This window comes from Muntiacus reevesi, chromosome 4 (assembly GCF_963930625.1).
Source record: "Muntiacus reevesi chromosome 4, mMunRee1.1, whole genome shotgun sequence".
Lineage (NCBI taxonomy): Eukaryota > Metazoa > Chordata > Mammalia > Artiodactyla > Cervidae > Muntiacus > Muntiacus reevesi.
The window spans coordinates 147,869,547-147,889,529 of record NC_089252.1 but is presented as its reverse complement, the minus strand read 5'-3'; the positions used below and the strand labels follow the sequence as shown (position 1 = coordinate 147,889,529).

General features: G+C 39.7%; 1 non-coding gene and 1 pseudogene across 1 annotated transcript; both read right to left on the bottom strand.

The window, feature by feature from the left end:
- Positions 1–247: 247 nt before the first annotated feature.
- LOC136167561 (olfactory receptor 5J3-like) lies at positions 248–8,813 on the bottom strand (annotated as a pseudogene).
- A 9,846-nt stretch (positions 8,814–18,659) lies between these two features.
- TRNAE-UUC (transfer RNA glutamic acid (anticodon UUC)) lies at positions 18,660–18,732 on the bottom strand. The gene has a single exon. It is a non-coding gene; the product is annotated as a tRNA-Glu (tRNA).
- Positions 18,733–19,983: the final 1,251 nt, after the last annotated feature.

The window sequence follows — 19,983 nt, the reverse complement described above, 5'->3', positions numbered from 1 at the left end:
GCCAAAGCCCAAGGCAGTGTGTACTTCCCAGGTCCACACTGCTCAGGAGCCAGGGTGCTCTACAAGGGCACTGTGCCAAGTGGGCCCTGCATTTCATGCACTTCCCAGGTCTCAGCTTCTCAGGCTCTCGGGTGCTCTGCAAGGGCGCAGGCCCAGACGGGCTGTGCGATTTGTGCCCTTCCCAGGTCCAAGCCGCTCAGGTGGCTGGGTGCATGGCGAGCGCACCGTCCCAGGTGGGCCGTGCATCTTATGCACCTCCCTGGCCGCTCTGTTTCCTGGGTGCACCGTGAGGGTGCAGTCTCAGGTGTGCCATTGTCTCCTCTGGGGTGCTCATCTCAGGCTGTGACACTCCTGGCTGATATGAAGCATCCATGAGCCCAGATAGACATGGTGAATAACTGGCAGCCTGCTCAGTTTGGTGGAAGATGCGGTTTCTGGGCTGAGATTGCAGTGGCCCCATGCCTTCTGGCTCTGGTTGTGGGACACCTGCCTCTCTGCTTCTAGGAAGGGAGGGCCATAAACGGCAGCTGAATTTCTCTCCTTTGGTATTCACTACGGAGCAATCCTTTGTTCTGGGAGTGCACCTGAGTCATTGTGCAGTGTTAGAGCTTTCTCACAGGAAAGGTCCTTTTTTAAATTTTTTGGTCTCTCTAGTGTTCCCACGGTTTGAATGCTATGTCATGTTAGCCCCCTCAGATTGTCCTCAGGGCATTCAAGCCCAGTCTTTACCCAAGGACTGATGATGCAGCCTGCACCTCCCTGCCCAGCCCCACTCGCTGCTGGCAGACCTGGGCATCTGAGCCACTTCTCCGCTGAAAGAAGAAATTCCATGCCCTCAATTTCAGTCTGTAATTGCAGTAATGGTTTTTCAAATTTTTCTGTGGTTTTTCAAATTTTTTACAGTTATGCTGCTCTCTGAGCAACATTCCAAACCTCCCCACTGACCTGGCTGTGAGAGGATTTCCTATTGTGTGGAAACTTCTCCTCCTCCACAACTCCCTCCCCAGGATCGGTCTCCATCCATAAATACTTTGTCTCTGTTTTTGTCTTTTTTATATTTTGTCCTACCTCCTTTTGAAGAGATTGGGCTGCTTTTCTGGATGTCTGGTGTCCTCCATCAGCGTTCAGAAGTTGTTTTGTGGAAGTTGCTCCACATTCAAATGATCTTTTGATGAATTTGTGGGGGGAGAAAGTGGTCGCCCCATCCTATCCCTCCATCATCTTGGGAGTGCCCTGATTTCAATTTTCTTTAAATTTACCAAGGCTTGCTTTATGTCCCAACATGTGATCTATCCTGAAGAATGTCCCATGTGCACTTGAGAGAATATGTTCTGCTGCTTTTGAATGGAATGCTCTATAAACATCAATGAAATCCAATAGTCTAATGTATCATTTAACAAATTATTGCCCAGAGACATAATAACATGTGTTTTGTTACCCGAATGTTTTTGGCCAAAGATGTATCAATATTCACTTACATTTCAAATTGCTGGTCACAAGTGCTAGTTTCTGTAAAAATCCCCTATTCAAAAATGGGTTAAGGCCTGGGTTTCCTTACTGATTTTCTGTCTGGATGATATCCTTTGATGTAGGTGGGGTGTTACCAGTCTATATATATGGATTACTGTAGATTTTTCCTTTCAATGCTTTATCATTTGCCTTATGTATTGAGGTGGTACTATGTTGAGTGTGTTGATAATTATAATTGTTATAGCTTCTTCTCTGATTAATCCCTTGATCATGATGTACCATCCTTCTTTACCTCTTATAACAGTCTTTAAATTCGATTTTTTTTCTTATATGAGTATTGCCACTCTAGTTCTCTTTTTCATTCCATTTGCATGGAATACCTTTTTCCATGCCCTCAATTTCAGCCTGTATGTGTCCCTAGACCTGAACTACGTCTTTTGTAGAAAAGAAAATATATGGATTTTTTGGGTATCCTTCTTGTTTGATTTTGTATTGATCTTGTATTGATATTGTTTTTGTATCCATTCAGCCAGCTATGTCTTTTGGTAGGGACAGTTAATACATTTACATTTAAAGTAATTATAAATATGCATGCTCTTATTGCCCTCTTGTTAATTGTTTTGATATTTCTAGATCTTTTTTTTTTAATTTTTTTTTGTTCTCTTGTGATTTGATGTCTGTCTATAATGTTGTGCTTGAACTACCTTTTTTGGTGTTGGTGTGTGCGTGAGTGTGTGTGTGTGTTATCATAGGTTTTTGGTTTGTGGTTACCACTGTTTTGATATACCAGTCTATATATATGATCATTTCAACTTGCTGGTCTCTTAATTTCAAATGCATTTCCAGTATCCTACGTTTGTACTCTACTCATGGTTCCTGATTTTGGTACATATTTGTGTGTAGTTGATTTCTTATCTTTACTGTATCTTTACTGAAGATATTTACTCTATCTTCACCTTAACAGGTGAACTTTTCTATTTGTGATTTTCTTGTTTCTAGTCGTGGCCTTTTCTTTTTGGCCTAGAGTAGTTCTTTTGGCATTTGTGGTAAAAGATGGTTTGGTGCTGCTAAATTCTACAAGTTTTTACTTGCCTGTAAACCTGTTAATTTCTCCATCATAGCTAAACAAGAGCCTTGGTGGGTGGAGTTTTATTGGTTTTAGGTTTTTCTTTCTTATTACCTTAAATATATTCTACCACTCTCTTCTGGCCTGAAGAGTTTAATCTTATGATGATTCCTTTGTATATTATTTGTTGCTTTTCCCTTGTTACTTTTAACATTTTCTCTTCCTTAATTTTTGTCAATTTGATTAATATTTGTATTGGCATGTTCCTTCTTGTGTTTATCATGTATGGGACTCTGCTTCCTGGACTTTGGTGACCTTTCCCATGTTATAGAAGTTTTCAGCTATTATCTCTTTAAATATTTTCTCAGGCCTTTTTTCATTCTCTTCTACTGGGACCCCTAAAGGAGAATGTTCATATGTTAATGTTGTTTCAGAGGTTTCTCAAACTGTCTCACTTCTTTCATTCTTTTTTCTTTATTCCATTCATGGAAGTTATTTTCACCAATCTATCTCCCAGCTCACTTATGCCTTTTTCTGCCTCTTTACTCTGCTAATGATTTCTCCTAGTGTATTTTTCATTTCAGCTATTTTATTGTTCAATTATTTGTTCTTCATATCTTTTAGTTCTTTGTTAAATATTTCTTCTATCTTTTGGTCTATGCCTCTATTCTTTTTCTGAGATTTTGTATCATTTTCGCTATCATTAGCTTGAATTCTTTTTCAAGTAGATGGCTTATCTCCACCTCACTGTTGTTTTTCTAGGAGGTTATTTTGTTCCTTCATCTGTCATGTATTCCTCTGCTGTCTTATGTTTTCTAATTTCCTGTGATTGCAGTCTCCATTCCACAGGCTGCATGACTGTAGTTCCTCTTTTTCCTTGCGACTGCCCCCTGCTTAGGTGAGGCTGGTCTAAGAGGCTTGTGAAGGCTTCCTGATAGGAGAGATTTGTATCTTCCCACTGGTGGGTGGGGCTGAGTCTTGTCTCTCTGATGGGCTTGGTATTGTTAAGGGATATGTGTAGAAGTGGCTATAGCTCTAAAAGACTTTAAGCAGTCTGCTGCTGAGTGGTACTGTGCCCCTGCCTTGTTGGTTGTTTGGCCTGAGATGTCCCAGCTGTGTAACTTACAGGCTGTTGGATGGGGCCAGGTCTTGGTATCAAAATAGCAGCCTCTAGGAGAGCTCACACCAATGAATACTCACTGGTACCTTCATCTTCAGTGTCCTTGTCCCCATAGTGTGCCACAGTCAACCCCCACTTCCCTAGGAGGCCCTCCAAGACCTCAGGTAGGTCGTGCCCAGGCTCCTATGAAGGCTAATATTCACTGCTTTTTCCCTGGGTCCTGGTACACATGAGAGTTTGTGTATACCCTCCAAGAGTGGAGTTTTTATTTCCCCCAGTCCCATGGAGTTCCTGCAATGAAGCCCTACTGGTCTTCAAAGCTTGCTTTTCTTGGGATCCTTCCTCCCAGTGCCATAGCATATTGATGTAGTGTATCTCCGTTGGTAGGTTCCAGTCTTTTCTGTTGATGGTTGTTGCTCAATTAGTTTTGATTTTGGTGTCTTGGGGAGAAGAGGTGAGCTCAAGTCCTTCCACTCTGCCATTTTGTCTCCAACTCTTCACTCCATCATTTAAGAAATAAAGATAGGCTTCTTGTGAGCAAGTGGCCAAAGGTGTCAGCTGAGGCATAATGGGAGATGACACCCACCTCCACCCAGTGTTGACAGGTGGATAGAACTTTGTGGCTTGTGGGAAGAAGTTTATGGTAAAATATGCTTTGGTAAGGCTATGGGTACTGATGTGAGCTTCCTTGCCCTCTCAGAGATGTCGTGATTCACTAACCTGGAAGCTCCAAACAAGTGTATGTATTAGCATCACAAAAAGTAGAAATTAAAGAAAAAATATTAAAGTTAAAAAAAGCTACACTTTATAAAGATAAGAGGTATAACCCAGAATGAAGACAAAGCTATCACGACCTTTAAGGGTACAAAACCCAGTTTCAAAATGAAGGCAGCAAAAACATGGAAACAGCATGAAATATAGCCAAAGGCAAAATGATGGTGGGAAATTTACACATATTTTTTTAAATCTTGGGCAAGTGATATGAAGTGAAAGTCAACAAAATTACAGAAGATTTCAGCATACAATGATTGGGATAACACAGTTTTCATATTAGCACCTAAATAACAATCACCTTTAATTATATGTATGTATGTTGAACATTTCCCCAATACAAATAATTTAATGGAATATGAAAAGATATATCCATGAATGTGTTTTCTCATGAATGTAACAATCATTTAACGTTAGGAAAATTTACAGTTCATCCAATAAGAAGACATATAATAATCTCAACAAGTGATGAAAATCTACTTTGCAATATTCACATTAGTTTGATAGTATACCTTTATAAATAGGGGTTCCCTGGTGGCTCAGCAGTAAAGAATCTGCCTGCAATACGGGAGACCTAGGTTCAATCCCTGGGTTGGGAAAATCCCCAGGAGAAGGGAATAGCCACCCACTCCAGTATTCTGGCCTAGAGAATTCGATGAACTGTATAGTCCATTGGGTCGCAAAGAGTCGGACACAACTGAGTGACTTCCACTTCACTTTCACTTTGTAAGTAAAAATGGATAGGTATAACTTGATAAAATATGGGCTATATGTTGATATCTAGCATACTAACAATGAATTGTCAAAGCATTTTTTCTTTTTTCAATTTTAATTTTATTCTTTTAGTAAATGTTTTACTGAAATGTAAAGTATAATATATAAATTACATGTGTATAATAGTGATTCACACTGATTAAAGGTTATATTCCACTTATAACATATTTGCCATATTCCCTGTGTTGTACATTATATCTTTGTAGCTGACTGTTCACCTAAGAGTGTGTACCTCTCAATCCCCTACTGGTATATTGTCTCTCTCCCTTTTCTCTCCCCATTGGTAAACACTATTTTGTTCTCTATATCTGTGAGCCTGCTGCTTTTCTGTTATATTCAGAGGTCATATGTTTTACATTTCACATACAGTGATACCATATAGTATTTGTCTTTCTCAGTCTGATGTATTTCACATGTCATGCCCTCCAGGTGCATCCATGTTTCTGCAGATTACATTAATGCATTCTTTTTTAACAGCTGAATCATATTCCATTGTTTATGTATACTACATCTCCTTTATTTATTCATTTGCTGATGGACCATTAGGTTGCTTCCATGTCTTAGCTATTGTAAATAGTGCTGCTATGAACCCTGAGGTGCATGTATCTTTTTGAATTAGCATTTTCATCTTTTCCAGATAAATATATGTCCAGGAGTGGGACTGCTGGATCATATGGTAAGTTTATTTTAGTTTTATAAGGAACATCCATACTGTTCTCCTTAGTGGCCATACCAGCTTACATTGCTATCCACACTGTAGGAAGATTCCCTTTTTCCACCCTCTCCAGAACTTACTTGATGAGGGCCATTAACTGGTGTGAGGTGATACTCAGTGAAGTGTATATTTGCATTTCTCTAATCATTAGCAATGTTGAGCATTTTTTCATGTGCCTGTTGGCCATCTATATGTCTCCTTTGGAGAAATGTCTATTTAGGGCTTCTTTTAACTTTTTAATTGGGTTGGATTTTTATATTAAGTTGTATGAGCTGTTTGTAATATATTTTGTAAGTTAAACTATTACTGGTTGATCATTAGCAAATATTTTTTCCTACTCCATAGGTTGTCTTTTTGTTTGTTCCTGATTTCGTTTGCTATGCAAAAACTTGTAAGTTTAACTAGGTCCCATTTATTTACTTTTGCTTTTAATTCTTTTGTTTTGGGAGACTGACCTAAGAAAATATGGTATGATGTATGTCAGAGAATATTTTGCCTAAGATCTCATTTGGAACTTTTATGGTGTCATGTCCCGGGTGGCTCAGATGGTAAAGATTCTGCCTGCAGTGCAAGAGACCTGAGTTTGATCCCTGGGTCAGGAAGATCCGTGGAGAAGATAATGGCTACCCACTTCAGTATTCTTGCCTGGATAATTCCATGGTAAAGGGGCCTGGCAGGCTAGTCTGGGGGGGGGGGGTCTCAAAAAACTGGACATGACTGATCAACGAACACACACACATGGTGTCATAACTTAAGTCTTTAAGCCACTTTGAGTCTATTTTTGTGTGGTGTTAGGGAGTGTTCTAACTTCATTGATTTACATCCAATAAAAATAATGCTCTCTTAATGTTTTAAACTACATTATGCTACTTCTAATGGTTTTGTCTGGCTTCCATATGTGTATGTGTATGTATCCGTAGGTATGTGTGTGTGTGTGTGTGTATAGAATATGAGTTTAAAACATATTTAAAACATATATATATAAAATATGATGGTATGTTTTAAAATGAAGTGTGTCTTCAGACAAGAGATTGTAAAATGCAAGACTGATATTTAGTGTAATGATATGTTCATTCTAATTTATTTTTTATTGTGCTAAAAAATACAACATAGATTTTACCCTCTTAAGTTTCTATATGTATTACTGTTAAGTATATGCACATTGCAGTGCAATGGATCTCTTTTTCATCTTGCATGACTGATACTCTATGTCCATTGGACAAGAGTTTCCCAATCCCCTTTCCCCAGGCCCTGGAAACCACCATTCTACTTTCTGTTTCTACGAAGTGGACCTCTTTAGATACCTCTAAGCAGTTTTTCTCTTCTGTGACTTGCTTTTCTTACTTAACACAATGCCTTCAACATTCATCTATGTCATCACACATTGAAGACTTTCCTTCTTTTATAAACTAAATAACACTCCACTGTAAGACTGTACCACATTTTCTTTACCCATTTATTTGCTCAAAGACGTAATGTTCATTCTTTGCTTTCACTATTCTTTGATGATTTGCAGGCACACATTGCCATGTAATGCCTATGGCGCCACCAGGTCTGGTGAACAAAAGGTAATGAACTGTCCATTCTGGAACGTTAAATCTGTCTGGGTTACTCTTTCTTTGCCCTTCTACTAATGGGTTCCTTTAGTAACTCCATAGATAAAGTCCTGGGCTCAGGGAGCTTTATCCTTGTCCTGCCTCCTAAACTGTAGTGAAGTCACTGTTCTGGATTAGTTTCCAAAGGCTATGGAAGGAGCTGATGTCTCTGAACCTTTTCCCTCAGATGCAGGATGGGTCAAACACTTCTCTGACTATATTTCTCTCAGCTTTTGGGAGTCTTTTCACTTTGAATAAGAAACAAACATAATTAGCTAAGTTTAAAATCAAGTTCCATAGCAGCTCTAAGTTTACAAAGTTCTCTTCCTTTGCAGATTGCTTTTCTTGTAGAAGAAAGGTCCCCTTGCCATCTCTTACCCTGAGACACATATTTGCTGCCTCAGTATCCTCTGCAGAGCTGCCTTCACCTCCTGGTTCTTGAAGCTGTAAATGAGGGGGTTTATCAAGGATGTGATCACACCATACTGTATAGAGACAACTCGCTCCAGGACTGATCCTGAAGAGGGGCTGATGTACCTGAATAGAGCTGTCCCATAGAACAAGAGCACCACGGTGAGGTGGGAGGAGCAGGTGGAGAAGGCTTTGCCTTGCCCTTTAGAGGAGGAGACACTCAGAACAGCAAGAATGATTTTTGAGTAAGAGAAGAGGATTGGGGGAAGTGTCACAAGTCCTAGAAATGCAGTGGACCCAGCTAGCAGGATGATGTTAGGCATGGTATCACTGCAGGAGAGAGGGAAGAGTGAAGGCAGTTCACAACTGAAGTAGGAGATGATATTGGGACCACAGAACTGTAAGCTCTGGGCACAAAGATTATTCACTAGTGAGTTCAGAAACCCCATCATCCATGCTGCACTGACCATAGCGGTGCACAGAGGTCCATTCATGATCACAGTGTAGAGCAGAGGGTGACAGATGGCAGCATAGCGGTCATAGGCCATAGCAGAGAGCAGGCAGCCCTCAGTGCCTCCAGAAAATATGAAAAAGAAACTGGGTAATGCATCCCCACACTGAAATGGCTTTCCTCTGAGACAGGAAATTCTGCAGCATCTTGGGTATGGTGATTGAAGAGTGGCATATGTCTAGGAAAGACAAATGTCTGAGGAAGAAGTACATGGGCGTGTGCAGGTGAGGATCAGCCCTGATCACCAAGATCATCATCAGGTTCCCCATCAGGGTCAGAAGGTAAATCCCCAAGAAGAGAACAAAGAGCATGGTCTGGATGTCTGAGTCAGTAGACAACCCCGACAGCACAAATTCATCAATAATGCTAAGATTTTTCATGGTTTCTTAGATGTTCCATCCCTAAAAAAATTAAAAAAATATTTACTTATTTAGTGGGGTAATGATCTGAGTCATTCTCTGAGAATAGGATTTTTAATTTATAAAAGATCCACTTTTTAGCTTAAGCCAGAAAGTGAATTTGAGGGTAAATAAATATCTGACTATACTATTACCCTATTAAATACTGCAACTTTCCTTTTCCTGATCCCATAATATTTAACACTTCTAACATATAGATAATGGATTTAGTACATTAAAAATTATCTGTCCCTGTTAGAATTTATATTTTACATAGGAAAGGATCTTTGTTGGTTTCTGCCCTTCCATCCCATGATGCATTCCTAATTGTCAATAATTCAAATTAAGTTCATAATTTTTGAGTAAGAGAAGAGGATCAGAAAAGTGTCACAGTCCTAGAAATGCAGTAAACCCGGTAAACCCAGCCAGATGACTCTAAATAAACACTTGTTGAATAAGAGAATGAATGCTTTCTCAGCTAAAATCTATCTTAGTCCTCCTTTCTACCATCTCTCTGGACTGCTTAGATCACAGGCCCTCATAATCTGTTTCCTCTCATGCCCTTCCCCAGCCTTTCCTCATCATCTGATATCACCCACCTGCTGGACCCTATAAGTTGCAACAAGTAGACAGACACCCAGAGAAATCCTTTAGTGGGAGGCTGCTTTTCAAAGTAATGGAGCTTAAATTCCTAATACATTTCATTTGATATGTCAACCCTGACATGCAAGCTGACCTGAAATTTTCAAACTGAGGGCAATATGGGACAGAGCAGTGACATGACTTCTACAATAACTAGATATCTTAGGGCCAGAAGTAGGCCAGGGCTTCTGATTTCACAACCAACTCTCCTTCTAGTGCTTCACAGATAGACAGTAAATACTGGGGGATTTAAAGAGTTTCAGGTTGAGCTAATATGGTCTGGGGATGATACGAGTGGCCCTATTTTCCTTAGTCTTCTGACTCTCCAAATGGCCTAAAGTTCAACAGCATTTGCTGTGATAGTGAAATAAGTATTGAACTCAGAGTCAAAGGGTCGTTGGCTGATCACTGACTGGGAAACCTATTAAATACATGACCTTATCCAATGAAAAATGGGAATAAAAATGAGGTCAAAATCTTTACAATCTATTAAATAAGTGTTTAAAAACCCGCTGCAAATGCAGAAGAATGAAATGGTTCATGGTAAATGAAAATTTGTGATCCGTTGTATATCAAGATTATGCATATTTTTTCTAATTAATATTTCCCTTATGCTGTGAAATTGTGTTTTTACAAAATGCATTGTTTAAATAGGCAAAGTGTTTACTGGCTCCCTCTCCTCAACCAGATTTCTAGACTTTGTCATTAGTTATTCTCTCCAGACAGTATCTTTTTCCTGCTTGGGTACCTGCATCTCCTGATGACCTGCATTTTATATTGAAACCTGTCAGTGAAAATCTTACTTCCTTTCTTTCCCTTCTCCCACAAAGCTCATTTCACACATCTTCTTTCCACCACCATGTACCACATATTTACTCACATGATAATGACTATTATTCATTTATTGAATAATTTATGCTAACCACTACAATAAAATCTTGATCTTATTTAATCCTTATAAAACTTTGTAACATAGGTATTACTGACTTCATTTCTGTGGGTCAGAAATGTTGTGACATATGCCATAGACTTTACAAAGTCATGGAGTTGGGACTCACGTCCAAGGTCCTCCAATTTCAAATCTCATGTTTTTCCTACTTTGCAACACTGCAAAACTTTGCTTGTGAGAAAAATCTTCCCTAGAAAGATTATGCTTTCTCCAGAGGGAACCTGGGAACCCAGGCAGGAATGTGAAGTGTCCTTGGGAGTTTGACCCAACGACCATGTATGAACCTTCTGCTTAACCAAGATGTCCTGCTCCTCCCAGACATATGGCATCAGGGATCTGACCTCTTGTAACAAAGATGCGGGCTTCTGGGCCAGGGAAAATTCCAAGAGAAATCTAAGGAAAAGTCAGAGTGAATGTGAAGATCAAGTCAGGCTGTAAAAAATCAGCTCTCTACAGAGTGGGGGAGAGTGGGGTAGGAGAGATGGCCCTTCTGGTTTCCCTTCCCTGTTTCTCTACCTGAAGCATCTGAAGAAGTCCTGGCACTGATGCATCAAGTAAATGATGATAGACATGAAGGGTTAAGATTTATTCATGCAAAAAACATTTTTCTTTTCTTTCTTATAAACAGCAGCAAATTTACTTAATAAAAATCTTCTCATTCTTTTATACACTTCCAACAGCTAATATGCTTACACTTTAATCTCATCTGGAGGCCTCAATGAACTTTCGAAATCCCCAGGATCCCAGACTCTAGTGAAATTTTTCCAGAGTTGTTTTTGGGCTCATTGGAGTCAAAACATGCTGTCCCAGTGCTGAAGCACCACAGGCACTGAAAACCTAGTTGAGTTTGTGCATCTCACCCAACTTCCAACCCCAACTACTCCCCACTTCCACCCCCAACTACTATTATCACCACAGCTCTTCATTTATCTGTTTTATACAGATGTAGATTTTTCAGTGGGCTTTTTTTTTTTATGAAAAAAAATATTTAGCTAATGAAGTAACTTTCAAAACAAATGACACAGAAGAACTTTTCAAGGAGGTATATAGAGAAAAATTTCCTATTTGGTCTTCATATTTATTTTACTCCACCCGTCCTCCTTCTCAAAAAAGTTTTTTGTTATTTGGTTTTTTTGGGGGGGGTATGTATGGTCCAGCCGTCTGGTACAAAAAGAAATATAATAGGCAAAGCCCATATGGGCAAGTGGGTTTAGAGAGATCAAACATGCAGGACAGTTACTACTTAGTTTTGCAACTTTGAGCAATAATCTTCCCCATCCTAGGTTCAGCTGCCTCTTCTAATAAGAAATTTACAACTGCTGTTGGTTAAGAGCCTACCATTTAGGTGTTTCTCTGGCTTGCCTCTTCACTGAGCAGGGCTTTCCTGGGTCCAAAATGTACTCTGCAGTTTTAGCCAAGCTGTCAACTACCTGCAAGGCTGCAATATGTCAAAAAATATTCCAGCAGTGGGGGCGTTCTTCAGAGGGCTCCAAGTGGATCTGCACAAAGCAGGCTTATTTCACAGTCAATGCTAGGTTTGGAATCATGTTCAAACTCAAAGCAGCTCATCTCAAGGTCACTTCTGGATAAATGCTAATGTGTCCTCTGGCCTTCAGTTGATTCTGAGTCTTGGTCTCAGCTAAGAGAATCTGTCACTCTTTCTTACCATTTTACTCTCCTTCTCCTCCCTAAATCCTGAGAAAATTGCCTGCCAATTTTGTTTAACTTATATCTCTTCCTCATCAACTTGTTGGCAATCTTGTGCCAGCTGAGCCCTGGAGAGGTATGTGTCAAGTAAGAGCCCTCGGGAACCAGGATCAGTTGACTGCCTTGGGAGTGGCAGCAGCAGCCAGAGCCAAAGTGGTTCTCAGTCCAGAGACAGGCAAGCTTCTAGCCCTGTCGTGCCTAGAGGAGGACACAGGACTGCAGAATGCAAATAGCTCTAAATGGTTTTGATAATGGGGGGCTAGGGACCAGGTGAACTCCAATGTGCGAGACATTCTTAGGACTTTTTTAGTCTCTGATAGTACTGGGGTTCTAAAAACACTCCCACTTCACTCAGTACACACTCTTTTCCCACTGCGATGAGTTCAGTCTTTTCATTACTCTCCTTAAGTTACCTGGTCCTTTAATCTCACACTCCTCTCAGCTGATAATTGGCAAAGGACATGTTCCTGTTCTTTCTGTGGGCGATCTCTAGCTCCCTAAGACCCACACATGGAGTATCGTCTCTTGCCCCCTCCAGCCTGGGGAGGTCCTTCTCCTTCACCTTTGGCCAGTGCCTCTCTCTGCTCTGGATGCCATCTTAACCCTTCTCTTTGAGCATCTTTCTGAAGCAACCATGCTCTCTTTCCTTGAAGCTTAACCTTTAAGCTCCGCCTTTCCATGAAGCTTATCCACTCAGTGTATATGTAGAAACTACTTATATTTATCCAGTTAAAATAGACCAGAAACCATTAATGACCTCCTTTCTTCCATACGAAGCCTTGAAAACATAACAGAATTTGGAGCCCTTCCTTGAATAATAACATAAATGGCCTTTAAAGGTTTCTATGTGTAAATAGACTAAGATTCAGATAAATTTTTGTTTGAGACATAAAGGAAAGTCCATGTGTACTCTCATGCATCTAGATTTCTGATGTTATCCCAATCCTTCAGAAAAAATGTATATGAAATATAACACATATTGTATATAACACCTCTGCTGCACCCTGTAGTCAAACACATTGCTATTTCTCTAATGAAACTTCTGAGTGCTCCTATTACATGGGATTTTAAAAGGCTACAAATAGCCTCTTTTTAATTAGCTTCTAGTTTTTCCTCCAAATTAGTTTTGGGGAAAAAAGCTTGGTTGTCAGAGATTTTTAGAGATTTTTGGAATTGGAGATAAGGGCTTATAAACCTATTTTAAATTTCTGTATTTACTGGCTTTATTTCTAGGTTTTCTATTCTATTTCTTGAGCTGCCTGTTTTTACAGTAGTGCTATACTGTCTTAATGATTATATATATATGTATAAAATATGCTTTAATATGTGATGGTGCCAGTCACTAATTTTTACATTTTCTATTTTATGTTATTGTTTTTTTTTTTTTTTTTTTTAAATATTATTTTATTAGTTGGAGGCCAATCACTTTACAACATTTCAGTGGGTTTTGTCATACATTGACATGAATCAGCCATATAGTTACACGTATTCCCCATCCCGATCCCCCCTCCCACCTCCCTCCCCACCCGACTCCTCAGGGTCCTCCCAGTGCACCAGGCAAGAGCACCTGATTCATGCATCCCACCTGGGCTGGTGGTCCGTTTCACCATAGATAGTATACATGCTGTTCTTTCAAAACATCCCACCCTCACGTTCTCCCCCAGAGTTCAAAAGTCTGTTCTGTACTTCTGTGTCTCTTTTTCTGTTTTGCATATAGGGTTATCGCCACCATCTATCTAAATTCCGTATATATGTGTTAGTATACTGTAATGTTCTTTATCTTTCTGGCTTACTTCACTCTGTATAATGGGCTCCAGTTTCGTCCATCTCATTAGAACTGATTCAAATGAATACTTTTTAACGGCTGAGTAATATTCCATGGTGTATATGTACCACAGCTTCCTTATCCATTCATCTGTTGATGGGCATCTGGGTTGCTTCCATGTCCTGGCTATTATAAACAGTGCTGCAATGAACATTGGGGTGCACGTGTCTCTTTCAGATCTGGATTCCTCAGTGTGTATGCCTAGAAGTGGTATTGCTGGGTCATATGGCAGTTCTATTTCCAGTTTTTTAAGAAATCTCCACACTGTTTTCCATAGTGGCTGTACTAGTTTGCATTCCCACCAACAGTGTAAGAGGGTTCCCTTTTCTCCACACCCTCTCCAGCATTTATTGCTTGTAGACTTTTGGATAGCAGCCATCCTGACTGGCGTGTAATGGTACCTCATTGTGGTTTTGATTTGCATTTCTCTGATGATGAGTGATGTGGAGCATCTTTTCATGTGTTTGTTAGCCATCTGTATGTCTTCTTTGGAGAAATGTCTGTTTAGTTCTTTGGCCCATTTTTTGATTGGGTCGTTTATTTTTCTGGAATTGAGCTTCAGGAGTTGCTTGTATATTTTTGAGATTAATCCTTTGTCTGTTTCCTCATTTGTTATTATTTTCTCCCAATCTGAGGGCTGTCTTTTCACCTTACTTATAAAAACCTCGAATAGCCAAAGTAATCTTGAGAAAGAAGAAAGGAACTGGAGGAATCAACCTGCCTGACTTCAGACTCTACTACAAAGCCACAGTCATCAAGACAGTATGGTACTGGCACAAAGACAGAAATATAGATCAATGGAACAGAATAGAAAGCCCAGAGATAAATCCACGAACCTATGGACACCTCATCTTTGACAAAGGAGGCAAGGATATACAATGGAAAAAAGACAATCTCTTTAACAAGTGGTGCTGGGAAAACTGGTCAACCACTTGTAAAAGAATGAAACTAGAACACTTTCTAACACCATACACAAAAATAAACTCAAAATGGATTAAAGATCTAAATGTAAGACCAGAAACTATAAAACTCCTAGAGGAGAACATAGGCAAAACACTCTCCGACATAAATCACAGCAAGATCTTCTATGACCCACCTCCCAGAATATTGGAAATAAAAGCAAAAATAAACAAATGGGACCTAATGAAAATTAAAAGCTTTTGTTTTTTCTTTTAATTTCACTTTAGAACTGGATTTTTAGTTTGAAAAATTCCCTTGAGATTTTAACTGGAGTTGTTTTTTCCCGAAGAAATACTTACTTTGGGAGTAAGCATTAAAATTTGTTCCCCTGTCCTTTAGTTAATTTTTTTCTTTTTTGCTTATAGTATAATCAGTGTAATTTTCATTTTATTCACATAGGCTTTTCTGTCTGTGTACTATGTATACTTTTCCCCCCTCTTTTAATTATAAACTTTGCAGTTGAGGATCCTAACTACATAACTTTGGGGAGAAGTAGCAGCAGCTTCCAGGGTTGTGCTCCATACTCTTATGGAGAAATTGGATTTAAGTAGGCTTGGTGGCTCAGTGGTAAAGAATCCACCTGCAATGTAGGAGATGCAGGCTTAATCCCTGGGTCGGGAGGGTCTCCTGGAGAAAGGAATGGCTCACCATTCCAATAATCTTGCCTGGAAAATCCCATGGAGAGCGGAGCCTGGCAGGCTACAGTTCGTGGGATTGCAAAGGTGTCAGACACAAGTTAGTCACTAAACAACAACAAATAATCATGCCAGATAGGGTACACCAGCAAATATTATTCTGGCCTCCACTACTTCCTGTTCTTCCCTGACATCATTAGTGAAATGGATGCACTCTTTCTTCTTAAACTCTGCTCCTACATGGGAACATGTCACCGAGTTTCAGTTGCCTGTCTAATGCCATGTGTATTTCCTTACGCATTACTCTGACCAAAGTTCCTGTTGGTACCCTTTTATATTCCCCTGTTCCTGGTTTCTACTTGTCCACTCATGAAACTTCCTGATTTTCACTCCTACCTTTTTGTGTTGGTACTTTCCTGCTGGCCCCTACATACTTTCTAGTTACCATTTCCCTCTTTAATATCATCAGATCTTTCAGTTTCTCAGTAACTACTTAATTTCTTGTCTTCTAACTAATCACCTTTTTTATTTAACAATAGATAAATTCACTTACAAAACACTCTTTGATATTTTTCTTAAAAGAAAGGCTGCATCATGTGCTCAGCAGGCCATTTTATAATCAGAAGATCAGAAGTATATTCTCCAATTCACTACAGATGATAAAACAATGAAGTTGAGAGAAAGACAAAGAGGAGGGGGTAGGAAGGGAGGGAGGGAAAGAGAAAAAGATTGGTCATGAATTTTCATTTGGTACTGTAGAACTATTGGATATCAATTCTGACTCCATCACTTACTGGCTAAGTGATCTTAGGCAAGTTAATGGCCTCAGAAACACTTAATATCTTCATTTTTAAAGAGGGAACTTGTACCTTACATGGTTATTGTAATGAATTAAGATTTTTTTTTATAGTAGTATACAGAATACTGCTAGCTGATAGCTTGATAAACTGTAGCTCTTTTGTCTACTTTTATGGCACAAATAAAAATAGAGAAAGGAAGTTTACAACAAAAATGGTCAAATAAGCCATTTGAATAAATTAAGTCCATAGTTTATGACAATGAATGTAAAAATCACAGTGGTGTTAAATACAAAGTTTTAAGTATCTTCATTAAAAAGGCATAGATTTAAGAAACAAAAATCTAATAATATTCTGCTTAAACAAAATGATACAGAAATGTTAAAACTGCTATGATAGGCAAAGACATACATGGTGAAATCTAAAAAGAAAGAATAAGGTGGAAATATTAACATCACAGCTCAGTCGGTAAAGAATCTTCCTGCAATGCAGGAGACCCGGGTTTGATTCCTGGCTCAGAAAGATCCCCTGGAGAAGGAAATGGCAAACCACTCCAGTATTCTTGCCTGGAGAATCTCATGGACAGAGGAGCCTAGCAGGCTACAGACCATGGGGTTGCAAGAGTCAGACATGACTTAGCGACTTAACTACTACTACTACTACTACTAACGTCACAGAAAGTAAACTTGAAAGAAAAACATTAAACTATAAAAGAGTTCCATTTTATAATGATAAGAGGTGTAACCCACAATGAAGACAAAACTATCATGATCTTTTAAGGCTACAAAATTGAGTTTCAAAATAAATGAAGCAAAAACATGGAAATATCATGGAATACATCCAGATGCACAATGTTAGTGTCAAACTTATACATTTTTTTTTAGTCTTTGATAGAATAAATGAAGTGAAAGTCAACAACTCTGCAAATGATTTGAGTGTATGATAAAAAGGACAAGGACAAGATGGTATCATAGAGAGACTTAAGCTCACCTCCTCTCACAAAACATCAAAATCACAACTGACTGCTGAGTGAAAGTGAAAGCCTCTCAGTCATGTCTGACTCTGCAACCCCATGGACTATACAGTCCATGGAATTCTCCAGGCCAGAAACTGGAGTGGGTAGCCTTTCCCTTCTCCAGGGGATCTTCCCAACCCAGGGATTGAACCCAGATCTCCCACATTGCAGGCAGAATCTTAACCAGTCGAGCCCCAAGGGAAGCCTGAACTGCTGAATAACCACCAACAAAAAAAGACTGGAACCAACCGAAAAAGATATTATACAACCAAAAACAAAGAAGTCACAGTGAGATGGTAGGAGGGAAACTTTTGTGATATAATCAAATCCCATACTTGTTGGCTGGGTGACACAGAAACTGGAAAATAATTCTCTGGCAGAGATTCTCCCACAGGAGTGAAATTTCTGAGTCCCACATCAGGCTCCCCAGTCTGGATGTCTGACATCAAGGGGAAGAGCCCCCAGAACATTTTATTTGAAGGCCGGCAGGGTTTGATTGCAGAAATTCTATAGAACTGGGAAAACAGAACTCCACCCTTGTGTGAAACTCCACACAAGGTTTCATATGCACTGAGATGCAGTCAAAGCAGTGACTTCATAGGAGCCTAGGCCAGACCTACCTGTGGGCTTGAGGGGAGGTGAAAGTTGGCTGTAGCCACAGTGGGGAAATGGACAATTGTGGCAGAGGCACCAGGGAATATTCCTCAGTGTGAGCTCTTCCACAGATCACCATTTTAGCACTGAGACCTGCCTCACCCAACAGCTTTCAGAGGCTCCAGTGCTGGGATGGCTAGGGCCAAACAACCAACAGCGTGTGAACCAAGTCCCATCCATCAACAGACAGCCTGCCTAAAGTCCTGATCCCACAACTACCTCTAGACATGCATCTTCCCTGGCCCTGCCGGTATATGAATCAGCCCTATCCACCAGTGGGCAGACACCAGCCCCTCTTGCCAGGAAGCCTGCACAAGCCCCTGGACAAAGCTCACCCACCAGGGGGCAGGCACCAGAAACAAGAAGAACTGCAATCTGTGGAACAGAGTCCACAAACAGGAAGAGTTAGACAAAATGAGATGGCAGAGAAATATGTTGCATATGAAGAAACAAGATCAAAACTCAAAGAACTAATAAGTGAAGTAGAGATAGGCAATCTGCCTGAAAAATGAATTCAGAATAATGGTAGTGAAGATGATATAAGATGCTGGAAAAAGAGTGCAGGCACAGACCAGAAGAGACAAGAAATTGTTTTGTTTATTTTTTGCTGTTTTGGCCATGCTTTGTGGCTTGTGGGATCTTTGTTCCCTGACCAGGGATTGAATCTAGGTCCTCAGCAGTGAAAGTACTGAGTCCTAACCACTGGACTGCCAGGGAGTTCCCCACAAGAATTATAAAGAGCTACAAGATTTAAAGAACAAACCAAGAATTAAACAATACAGTAACTGAAATGGAAAATATACTAGAAGGAAACAACAGCAGAATAAATATGGCAGAATAATGAATACATGAACTGAAAGAATGGTGGAAATCATTGATGTAGAATAGAATAAAGAAAGATGGAAAAGAAATTAGGACAAAGAGACATCTGAAACAACATTAAATGCACTAACATTCATATTACAGGGTCAAAGAATGAGAAGAAAGGTACAGTCTGAGAAAATATTTGAAGAGATAATAATAGAAAACTTCCCTGGGAAAGGAAATACTCAAATCCAGGAAGTGCAGAGAACCCTGTATAGGATAAAGTCAAGGGGAAACATGCCAAGGCACATATTAATCAAAAATTAAATACAAAGAGAAAAATTTTAAAGCAACAAGAGAAAAGCAACAAATAACATACAAAGGAATCCCTACAAGGTGATCAGCTGATTTTTCAGGGGAAAATCTGCAGGCCAGAAGGGAGTGGCATGTTACATTTAAAATGATTTAAGGAAAAAAACCTACAGTCAAGAATACTCTACCCAGCAAGGCTCTCATTCAGATTTGATGGAGAAATTAAAAGCTTTATAGTAGAGGATAGCTAAGAGAATTCAACACCACCAAACCAGCTTTACAACAAATGCTAAAGGAATTTCTGTAGGTGGAAAAGAAAAGCCCAGAACTAGAAATAAGAAAGTTGTGAATGGAAAGACTCACTGGGAAAGACAAATATACAGGAAATGTATGATATCATCTGCACACAAATATGTATCAAAACCAGAAACCATGAGAAGAGGCAACTACAAATGCAGGATATTGAAAATTCATTTGAAATTAAGACACCAGCAAATTACAACAATCTTGTAAATATATCAGTTCAGTTTTTTTCAGTCGCTCAGTCGTGTCTGACTCTTTGCGACCCCATGAATCGCAGCACACTAGGCCTCTCTGTCCATCACCAACTCCCGGAGTTCACTCAAACTCATGTTCATCGAGTCGGTGATGCCATCCAACCATCTCATCCTCTGTTGTCCCCTTCTCCTCCTGCCCCCAATCCCTCCCAGCATCAGAGTCTTTTCCAATGAGTCAACTCTTTGCATGAGGTGGCCAAAGTATTGGAGTTTCAGCTTCAGCATCAGTCCTTCCAATGAACACCCAGGACTGATCTCCTTTAGGATGGACTGGTTGGATCTCCTTGCAGTTCAA